Source organism: Carassius carassius, chromosome 21 (genome assembly GCF_963082965.1).
Source record: "Carassius carassius chromosome 21, fCarCar2.1, whole genome shotgun sequence".
NCBI classification, from domain to species: Eukaryota; Metazoa; Chordata; class Actinopteri; order Cypriniformes; family Cyprinidae; genus Carassius; species Carassius carassius.
Window position 1 is genome coordinate 6293535 of NC_081775.1, and position 12196 is coordinate 6305730.

General features: G+C 40.4%; 1 pseudogene; it reads left to right on the top strand.

The window, feature by feature from the left end:
- The first annotated feature begins 2128 nt into the window (after positions 1-2128).
- Positions 2129-12196, top strand: part of LOC132098210 (cytosolic carboxypeptidase 1-like) — a 36741-nt pseudogene continuing 26673 nt past the window's right edge.

Genomic DNA, 12196 nt, shown 5'->3' on the forward strand with positions numbered 1-12196 from the left:
CACATCCATTTTGGAGCGTCCAATCCAAAAAATTGTAGTAATAGTTGAAAACAGCTCTTAAACTATGAGTGTAACCACAAGGATTAGACTAATTAGTTTTGACATCTAAAATAGTAAAATTCAAACGAAGGCAAAAATAATACTGTTTATGAAAGTGTAGAAAGATGAATGAAAGTTAAGTAACAGCTCATAGGAAAATTGCAGGATTTATTTTATTTGTTCAAAATATTACTGTCATAAATCCTCGTAATTTTGGTGGCAGTGTAAATGTCGCAGATATTTTTTACCTTTGAAAGGTTTTTGGTTTGTTTGTTTGTTTTGTTTTATAAATTTTGTGGTAATACTTGTGTGAAAATTGTATTGATCTACATGATAGTTTGGTAATAGTGACACCCCAGGGGGGAAAAGGAGTAATATAAGACGTATTGGTCATGTGATTTTATATTTTGCGTGCTCACCGGAAAAGGAAAAAGAAAAAAGATAAGAGAGAAACACGAGGTGTCGCACACAAATCGAAAGAGGTAAAATAGAAAGAGTGTTCGAGCAAAATTGTCTACTAATGTCTCCTGAGTCCCGATTGGAAAGCACACGGTATGTTTGTATGCATTTTGGTTATTGTTTATTTATAATTTGATGTACTGTGTACATTGATTTCAGTTTTCAGTTTCGAGTGATGTCATGGTAGAATCACTTCAACAAATTTGATTGTAATTTTGGTTTATTTTTCAGTTTTTTCACGGTGTCCATTCAATTTTTGTGATATTGAATATCATGATTCCTGAAAGGAAGACATTAAAAGATTGAAGGCATCAGTTGAAGCGTGATTTTTCTGGTCTGGAAAAAACATTCAGGAGCCGTTATAGTTTGTTATAACAACGTGTGTTGTTTTCATTATTATTATTTACTTTTTTTCTGGTTAAACATTGACAAATTACAATTGAATAGATCAAATGTTTGCTCTAAGGTTATTTATTGACTTCTGGTCAGTTAAAGCCCCTGACCATGGTCAGAATAATACATGTAATTTTGTTTTGTTCATAAAAAATATCTATAATTTGGCGTAGATTCTGTAAAATGTTCAAATTTCTTGAACTTCTTTTTCATACTTTATGTTTTTCACATTAATACTAGATTACTAATATAAAGTAAAATAAATAAAATTGGATATTTGAATAAAAACGGAAATAACTGAATTAGACAAAACAATAACAATATATGATCAAATATCTCTCTCTCTCTCTCTCTCTCACACACACACACACACACACACACACACACACAAAGTAAAGTGTACCTAGGTTTAGGAGCTTTTCAGTAAAATACTTTATGAAACATAATGAATTAAATGTGTATATAATTTATATTACTACTACTACTGCTACTACTATTACTATGTGTTAGTAGTATTTTTTTTGGACAAACAAAAGTACACATAACCAACCATGCCAGGAGTATACAGAAAGAAAGACAGAAAAAAATCCAAATATATTTTAATGTTTTAAGTTGTTTATTAAAAGGTAAATAAATAACTAAATATATAATTGGATAAATGAATGAATGTTGTCAGGAGATCGCGGTGTGAGGAGGTCAGATGGGGCAGCTCTCGCGTGCTGTAAAATATTTGATAAGGACATTGACATTAATTATTCATTATGAACTGCATCTTACTGCAATCAGTGTCATTCACTTTGACTAACTTCTTTTGAGAACCTAATATAAAAACATTATAATTGATGTGTAATTTTTCTTGCACACTGGCCGTGGCTCAAAACCAAATAGACTCCCTACATAGACAGTTTCTTTAGGAGCCTATAATGCCCTAAAATGGCTGTCTATGTAGGGAGCTCTGTAGGTTTTCGTGTCCAAAAATGACACGACAATATGTCAATAAAATAGTGCTGAAAAATACCATAACAATACGCAAAATGCGAAAAAAAAATAAATAAATAAAAACATTTTAGAAAACTTACATTTTGATAAATGGAAACTAAAATTCAAAGGGACATACAAAAATTCCTGATATTCCATGAATTAAAAAACAAAAATATCCCTGAAATGATAAATTGTCAAATCAGATATTTGATAGTGTGCGTGTGTGTGTGTGTGTGTGTGGTCACCTTGGGTCTGGATGAAGGTGAAGGATTCTGCCTGTGGTCTGCGGGATGGCATCTTTATCAGAGACTCTGGGCTCCTCATTCAGTCTTTCCAGCTGACTCAGCAACATCTGCACCCAGGAAGCACTGGGAACACAGGAAACCATCACAGCAGGCAAAGTACACCATCATCAAAGCTTACTACATAGTACAGATGTCTCACACCTCTTTACGTCAAATCAGACAATCACCAAACTATGTACACTGAATATTTTATTTGCATGTTCTTACCATTAGGTTCGGGTTGATCTTGATACTCTATACTTGGCTCTGTTTTGAAATGCATTCAGGTTTTTTATGATCCCTGCTGTTACTCTGTGTTTTATTTATTTTTTTCTGTTCATTAGAATGTGTCTTAAATATATATATATATATATATATATATATATATATATATAGGTCAAAATACGTATGTTTACATAAATATATATGTTTCATTGAATGACCATGGAACATTATTTCACCCATATTTTGACATTTTATTTTCACAAACGTTATTTAAAATATAAAAAATAATCACTTTTGTTGCATTTAATTTGCTGGCTAAATTCCATACTAAAACATCTCAGTCATTCAAGGCCCGAGTCATGAAAAACTCTTCACTGCTTGTGTTCCCTGGTCTCTGCCAAGTAGACATTTATTGAGTGCTACATGGCTATTGGATTTTAAAGGTGTAAAATGAGATGAATGTGACAGCCTAAACATGTTTTAGAAAAAATACAATACCAGGGTAAAGAAATCTAAACATATAATGCTAAACCTAAAATGCAAGTTCTCCTGTATGGTCTTTAGTTTAGTGGTCTAGTCCTCTGAAGTTCACCAGTTCAAACCAAAAACTAGCCTGTCCTCGAGAAGGGAACTAGTTCAGGTGCCTACATGTTCAGTATGATGCCTTTAATTCAGTTTAATCTAAATTCAGCAGTTGAATCATGGGGTAGTCTGGTAATGTTTAGAGAAGACCATCCTGTCATCTCTGGAGGTACCCTGTATCTGTTCGTCTCAGTTCAAGTTGAAGTGTTTTCAGCTGCTAATCCATTTGATTTTGTCCAGAATACACAGGATTTGCAGACCACTATCAATATCCTCGCTATCTTGAATGAACTTTTGACTGTTTCAGTGTTGATGTTGTGAATTCAAACTAAAACTACAATTTGATTTTGTTAACTGAAATAAAGCTCAAATAAAAATAGAGTAAAAGCAGATATTAATATTAGATGCCAAACTTAACCCTATAAAGCATACCTTGAGATTAAATATTTGGCTACAGATAATGAAATTATTAGATTCTTTCATATGTCATGGCTTTAAAAGGGTCGAACCTAAAAACTAAAAATGACTAAAACTGAAAAATAATAATAAATTAAAGCTAAATAATAAAAGCTACTTCAAAATATTAATATTACACCAAAATAAGAACTAAACTAGCTTTATATTTTTATAATTTCTGTATAGTGTTTTTTTTTCTTACTTGTAAGTAGCACTCCGAGACTTCCATAATAAGTCATTTTGTTTTCAACACTCTAATCAGCTCAAAGATGCTCTTATCAGGACACCTCAGTCAAAACAGTGTGTCTGTGAAGGACAGCATGGCGTGATCTTACCGTGATTGTTGTGGTAGGTGGAGGCCGCAGGACAGGGGTGTTTGTGTCTAAGGGAGGAACAGCCCTTCTGCTGCAGCTGCTGGTGGGCTCCAGCAAAGACCCTCCTGCCTATGAGGAACTAATGCTTCACATTCACTCTCTACTGGTCAAAGTCGGCCTCAAAGGTACAGACAAAACCAGAACTACACTCGTTTTAGCTTTGCCAAACCTGTATGGACAAATGAACCATTTCCAGTGACATCACTTCCTCTTCAGACAGGAAGTTTGGTGTAAAAGCTTATCTGAACGGGGCTCTGAATGTGACTCTGAATCTAGTGAAGCATAATCCCCAGAACTACAATTTCCGATAAGGGATACATTTCTTTAGTGCATCACTAAAGTGACCTGTCTTTTCTTGTAGTGGTAAATGCTGTGTCGCTGGGAAAGAGTGGCGCTTTGGAGATCATGTTCGAAATCATCGGACCCTACAGTAAAAAGAGCACCACTCTGCTGAAGTATGTCACGTGTTCATGTTTACCGGATCTGAGAATCATATAATGCAATTACAATGCAATGTTACAAGAATGATACTCATCCCTAAATATATGGTGACACATATTTTATTTTCTTAACTTGATTTGTTTGATTTGTTAGTGTAATTTATTGGATCTTTTCCCAAACAGGGTGGCCTTGGACACATTGGCGTCATACTGAAGTCTGGTAAGATGCCTGTGGATGATTCTCACCCAAACTGTCAAGAACATGTTAATATGAAAGACACAAAAAATACAAACTGTGTATATTATTATTAATATATTTTATTTTTTAGCCCATTTATCTTTCTTATTTATTTGTCAAGAATTAATAACCATTTTGTAGTACCATATTCATGAGTTATTATATTACATTACATAAATGGTAACCGTTTAGTTTAGGGACTAATTCTCACTATTAACTAATTGCGTATTAGCATGCCTATTATTAACATATTGACTGTTTATTAGTGCTTATTAAGCACATATTCTGCATGACCATATTATAGATCCCTTAACCCTACACCATACCTGAACATAACTACTACCACTACCTTTTTAAACACCAAATTTGGAGTAAGTAGTGAGACTTGGTCTCCAAACTAAAATGTGACCAATACATCTAATACTTGAATTCAGCAGGAATACATTAACAAAACATTGAACATTGAAAAAAAGTGACAGTAAAAGCTCTAATAAAAAAATGTAATAAAACAAAATCATGGAATAAAATGATTCCACAAAACACTAAGCAGCACATCTGTTTTCCACATTCGTAATAAAAATCAGAAATGTTTTTTGAGCAACAAATCAGTAGATTAGAATGATTTCTGAAGGACCACGTGACACTGAAGACTGGAGTAATGATGCTGAAAAAATACAGCTTTGACTCACAGGAATAAATTATATTTCAACATATTGAAATATTGACCATAAAAATTAAAAAAATCTTAGCGACCCCTAACATTTCTGAGCAATATCTCTCTCACACACACACACACACACACACACACACACACACACACACATATATATATCCAGCACAAAACACGTTATTGCAGTGCTGTTGTGATGTCTATAACAGGTATTCCTTGCGTGTGATCTTCAGGAATAAATGCCCGTCGGCACAATCTACCAAGATTGGCACCGCAATGACACACGTCACCGCCATGTGGTCATCTGCAAGAGCATTCTTCGATGCATCAAAAAACTAACTAACATTAAGCTTGGCAGGAAGGCCTTCATAGACGCCAATGGGAAAAAGATGCTTTTTAACACATCCACTGTATGAAAGTGTTGGATAAAGTTTCATTTTATTTGTCCTTCCATTGGAACATGCCAGGCAGCTTCACTACAGTTTGAAGATATATAACTGTGATGTGTTCAGGAGAGCCTTGCCTGTCCGGACACTGGATCCACTGGTCAGTACCTCCAGCCTAATTATGAGGAAGTGCTTTCCAAAGAACCGCCTACCACTGCCTACTATTAAAAGTGTCTTTCACCATCCACTACTAGACATACCAGCTGGTGGAACGGTGGCGAAGCTGTACAGCCAGCCGCCTGGAGGTAAAACACTCTATTGCTGTATGTGTTTTATCAATCAATTGCCAAAGTATAATTATATATACACACAAACACACACACACACACACACACACACACACACACACACACATATACATTTGACAGTAAACATGGTCAACGTTGCAAACTCCTCTCCTTTCGGTGAAAACTGCTCTTTTGTTCGAGATCAAAATAGGTCACATTCGTGTCGGTCTGATGAGAAAGTGTATTTGGTTGGGGGGGGGCGGGGGGAGGGGGGTCTTTTTACAGTACCATAAGTAGCAATTAAATTCTTTAGCTGCTTGAGACAGCCGCTTTTAAACGCTCTTGTGTGTTTTTGCATTCACACATGTATTTACAATGTTTTATTTTATTTTTATTTTTTTTATTGTGGCATTGAGTATTGTACAGGCAAGGTTTTTCCAATCTTCTATTGTCCAATTTTGGTGAGCCTGTGTGAATTGTAGCCTCTGTTTCCTGTTCTTATCTGACAGGAGCGGCACCTGGTGTGGTCTTCTGCTGCTGTAGCCCATCTGCTTCAGGGTTTTTTTCTCCATTCTGTCACCGATGGAGTTTCGGTTCCTTGCCGCTGTCGCCTCTGGCTTGCTTAGTTGGGGTCACTTCATCTACAGCGATATCGTTGACTTGATTGCAAATAAATGCACAGACACTATTAACTGAACAGAGATGACATCACTGAATTCAATGATGAACTGCCTTTAACTATCATTTTGCATTATTGACACACTGTTTTCCTAATGAATGTTGTTCAGTTGCTTTGACGCAATGTATTTTGTTTAAAGCGCTATATAGATAAAGGTGACTTAACTTGACTTGACTATCATCTCTAACCAGACTGCCCATTCTCCTCTGACCTCTGACATTAACATGGCTTTTTTGTCCACACAACTGACGCTCACTGGATACTTTCTCTTTATCGGACCATTCTCTGTAAACCCTAGAGATGGTTGTGCATGAAAATCCCAGTAGATCAGCGGTTTTTGAAATACTCAAATCAACCCGTCTGGCACCAACAACCATTCCACATTCATAGTCACTTAAATCCCCTTTCTTCTCCATTCTGATGCTCGGTTTGAACTTCAGCAAGTCATCTTCCCCACATCTAGATGCCTAAATGCATTGAATTGCTGCCATGTGATTGGCTGATTAGCAAATTGTGTTACCAAGCAATTTAACAGGTTTACCTAATAAAGTGGCCAGTGAGTGTGTGTGTTTGTGTATATATATATATATTGTTTCATACACACCCAGGCTATTGTCTTGAGATATTTTAAATGCTTGAATCTTCAATTTAAAAATGTTCTTTCAGTTGTCCAGTAATTGACAACGGGGAGTCTCTCAAGTTCAACTCAAAGTTTGAGTCTGGAAACCTACAGAAAGCATTACAAGTCAGAAAGTATGTGCAGCATTAACTTATAAGCCCTTTTTCTTTCATAAATGCGCTTTATATAAAATAAAGAAGCCGTTTCTTTTTTTCCTGTGTATTGCTTGTTTCTATTGGCAGGTTTGAGTATGACTGGATCTAGAACTCAGATATCAATAGTAATCACTACCTCCAGTGGTTTTATTTAGAGGTGAGCGATATGCGTCCTGGAGTTCGTAATCGATTCAATATAATCAAGTGCGAGAAGTCCAACAGCCAATTCAATTATGGTGGGTCATTTCAAGCATTAGTTCAGAAATGTACTCTACTCAAGTACACAAACACAGATGTGAATGGCGATAGTTACCTTTAAATGTCTGTGCCATTAACCTGGATTATTAAGAATTAACACTATTATGAATAGTGCTACAGCTGGAAACCAATTTGTTCTTTTATTAAAATAGAGTATGTATAGGGGTTGAGGAATATTCAGCAATTTGCATACCCACCAACCCATCTATATCCAGCTTTAGAATCTGAGTGTTTGTCAGATTTCTGATTTCTATATATGGTGTGACAGGCATGCAGCTCATGTACTCAGTACAGGACGCCATCAATGGGTTATAACAGGATCAGACATCTGTTACTACAAGTAAAGACCGTCCTTTCCATGTTCATGATTACACATTATCATTAACGGTTATATTGCATTCGAAATACAGTTATGATTTTAAAGAATTCAAGTTGACCTCTATTCCTATCTACCACAGAAATCATTTCTCACAAAGCTCAATTGTGTAACGATTTGTAAAAGGAAGGGAAGGAAGCAAGTGCGAGTTAAACAGTATTTATTGAAGGTGCACAAACAATGAACATGAAGACAGGGGAACTGGTTATTCTTGACGGGGAATGCACAGTCTGGGAAGAGGCAGGTGCTCAGATGATCCAGAGTGCGATGGTGAACTGGCAGCAGGAGAGTGTGACACAGGAACTGCGGGGGAGCAAGCCGTGAATGTAAGTGGTGTAATCCAGTGATGAGGTGAGTAGATGAGGTTCTGGGAAGACAGGACAATCCAACGATGAGAAACAAACACAAGGAAGGCAGAACATGAGACACGGAAAACTAACAATGCTCTGACAAACACAAGAGGAGAGGTAATGAGTGGCAGCTGGTGCTGATGAACAATTAGCAGAGACGCCCACATGAAACAATCAGTGCTGACGTACCCTCCCCTCTAGGAACGCCTCCTGGAGTTCCCAGACCGGCCTACCTGTTGATTGCATTCATCAATCAGGGAGTGATCCAGTATGTCCCTAGCAGGTACCCTACTCCTCTCCTCCGGACCGTAACCTTCCCAGTCCACCAAGTACTGGAATCCTCGTCCCCTCCGTCTCGAGTCCAGAGTCCGATTAACCGAATAAGTCGGCTCCCCAGCTACGAGCCGCGGCGGTGGGGGAACCGGGGTAGGCGGATTAATGCGTGAATAAAACACAGGCTTAATTTTGGACACATGGAAGGCGGGATGAATCCTCCTGTAGGCCGGAGGTAGTTTGAGGCGGACTGTCTTCAAACTAATGATCTTGGTGACAGGAAACGGGCCAATAAATTTGGGAGCTAATTTATTAGAAACGGAATGGAGCAGAATGTTGTTGGTAGAAAGCCACACTTTTTGACCCACAACATATACAGGATGCTTCGACTGGTGGCGATCGGCCTTGGCCTTAGTGCATTTCCTCACTTGGAGCAGAGTCTCGCGGGCTCTGGTCCAGGTGCGGTGGCACCGCTGGACAAACGCGTGAGCAGAGGGGACCGCGACTTCAGATTCCAGACTAGGAAAAACAGGTGGCTGGTACCCTATACTACACTGAAATGGAGAAAGGCCCGTGGCTGACACTGGTAACGAGTTATGAGCGTACTCAACCATAAACAGTTGTTCCAGGAAGAAGGATTCTTGGAGACTAGACATCGCAACATTCTCTCTAAATCCTGGTTGGCTCGCTCAGACTGACCATTACTCTGAGGGTGGTAACCCGAAGACAGACTAACCGTCACTCCTAACAATTTACAAAATTCCTTCCAAAATTTGGATATAAATTGGGATCCCCTGTCAGAAACCACGTCTACCGGGAGAACATGTAACCGAAAGACGTGATCAATAACAGTGACCGCTGTCTCCTTGGCTGTAGGTAATTTGGGCAAGGGAATGAAATGTGCTGCTTTCGAGAACCGGTCCACTGTGGTCAAAACGACCGTCATCCCATTAGAAGGCGGGAGGGCGGTAACAAAATCTAGAGCGATATGTGACCAGGGTCTCGAAGGGACAGACAGCGGTTGAAGAAGCCCATCCAGAGGTTGGTTAGACGACTTACCACTGGCGCAAACTGAGCAAGCCAAAACAAAATTGTGAACGTCGTGGGCCATAAGTGGCCACCAGAATCGTTGCTTTACTAAACCCTTGGTGTGGCTTATCCCTGGATGACAAGCTACATTAGAGCAGTGACCCCACTGAATAACGTCGTACCGTAACTCCTCCGGCACAAATAAATGATTCCGTGGGCATCCGGGCGGAGGCGTTACCCTTTCCAAGGCCGTCTTGACTTTCGATTTGACCTCTCATACGAGTGCTGAGACGACTATATTCTCAGGAAAAATACACTGGGGAGTCACCGGGCGTTTGGAAGGATCAAAAAGACGTGACAAAGAATCGGGTTTGAAGTTTTTGGAACCCGGGCGGAAAACGGCATGAAACGGCAGTTCTAATGTACTCTAAGTTTTTATGATCGGTCCAAACTATGAAAGGTACCCCTGACCCCTAAAAACAGTGAAGCCACTCCTCTAATGCTAATTTGACAGCCAACAATTCTCCGTTACCAATGTCACAATTACGTTCAGCAGGAAATAAACGATGTGAGAAAAATGCGCAGGGATGCATCATGTTGTCTGAGGCAGCACGTTGAGAAAGAACTGCACCTACTCCCACCTCTGATGCGTTGACCTCCACCACGAACTGCCGTGTGGGATCAGGGGCTATTAAGATGCGAGCCGAAACGAAGCGGCTCTTGAGGTTGGAAAATACAGTTTCGGCTCTATTAGACCACCTGAACGGAGTACTGGGGGAGGTCAAGGCGGTCAGAGGCGAGACCACTTGGCTGAAATTACGAATAAAACGTCGATAAAAATTGGCAAACCCCAGAAACCACTGTAGGGCCTTACGGGAATCTGGACTTGGCCAATCTATCACAGCCTTAACTTTGTCAGGATCCATACGTATTCCCTCAGACGAGACGTTATATCCTAGGAAGGGAACCTACTGTGCATGGAATATGCATTTCTCCACCTTGACAAAAAGACCATTCTCAAGTAATCGTTGGAGCACTCGTCTGACGTGTTGCACATGTTCCTGGAGAGATGAAGAAAAATCAGTATGTCATCCAGGTAAACATATATAAACTGATTTACCTTGTCTCTCAACACGTCATTCACGAGTGCTTGGAAAACCCCTGGCGAGTTGGAGAGCCCGAACGGCATCACCAAATATTCAAAGTGCCCTCTAGGGGTGTTAAAGGCGGTTTTCCACTCATCCCCCTTCCTGATGCGGACCAAATGATAAGCATTACGTAAATCCAATTTTGTGAAGATAGATGCTCCATGTAACCTCTCGAACACTGAAGACATCAATGGCAAAGGATAGGTATTCTTTACCGTGATGTTGTTCAGCTCTCGGTAATCAATACAAGGTCGCAGAGAACCATCCTTCTTACCAACAAAAAAGAATCCCGCACCCGCTGGAGAAGAGGAAGGGCGGATGAACCTCGATGCCAAAGAATCAGAAATTTATTTCTCCATGGCTTCCCTCTCCGAAATAGAAAGAGAGTAAAGCTTGCCTTTAGGCGGAGACTTACCTGGAACTAAGTCTATGGCGCAGTCATAGGGACGATGCGGAGGGAGAGAAGCAGCACGGGACTTACTGAACACTTCCTTCAGGTCCAGGTACTCCGCGGGCACGTTTGACAAAACCATGGTCTCCTTCTGAAAAACAGAAACAGACACAGCAGGACAAGCAGAAACCAGACAAGACTCATGACAACTTTCACTCCACAAGGTGACAGTGTTGGAACCCCAATACACTTGTGGATTGTGTTTGACCAACCAGGGATGACCTAAAACGATGGGTGCTACAGGGGAGTGCATGAGGAGTAATGACAGGGTTTTGGAGTGATTGCCTGAGGTGAGCAAGGTTATAGGTTCAGTGGTGTGGGTGACGTGTGGCAGTTCCTGGCCATTGAGTGCAGTGACGTGGATCTGATGGGACAGAGGAAGGACAGGAAGGTTCAGATGACGTGCAAGGACAGTGTCAATGAAATTACCTTCGGCTCCAGAGTCCAGAAGGGCGTGACAGCTGTGAGTGTGGTTGTCCCACTGCAGTTTCACCGGAAGGAGAGTCGATGATGTAGTTGAGGACTTCCTGGCGGAGATCCCACCCGATAGTAGCCTCAAACTTACTACCAGGCTGGCTCTTTTACCGGACACGTACGAAGGATATGACCCGAGCCACCGCAGTATAAACATAGTCGTCCGGCCCTGCCAGAGAGTAGAGTGAGAGCAAAAGCTACCTTGGACACTTGTTTAGGAAAGTTCTGCAGAAGTCTGGCTCACAAGAGTAGCTCTCTGGTGCCGGAAGACGAGGTTCGGGCCGAAAGTGGTCATTGGAGAGGTCCCGGGGGGCGGGCGGTGCGGGTGGTGCAGGTGGCACAGCGGGAGAGGTCAGCTGGTGGTTCTGCTGGGTAAGCTCGGACACCTGTGTCACCAGCGCTTGGACCGCGCGTCCGGTGTTGACAATACTCTCCTGCTGCTGATCCATACGGGTGATGCTGTGGTGGATGAATTCGGAGAGAGAAGTGGTGCTTGCTGCTTCCATGTTGGTCAGAGCGTTCTGTAACAATTTGTAAAAGGAAGGGAAGGAAGCAAGTACGAGTTAAACA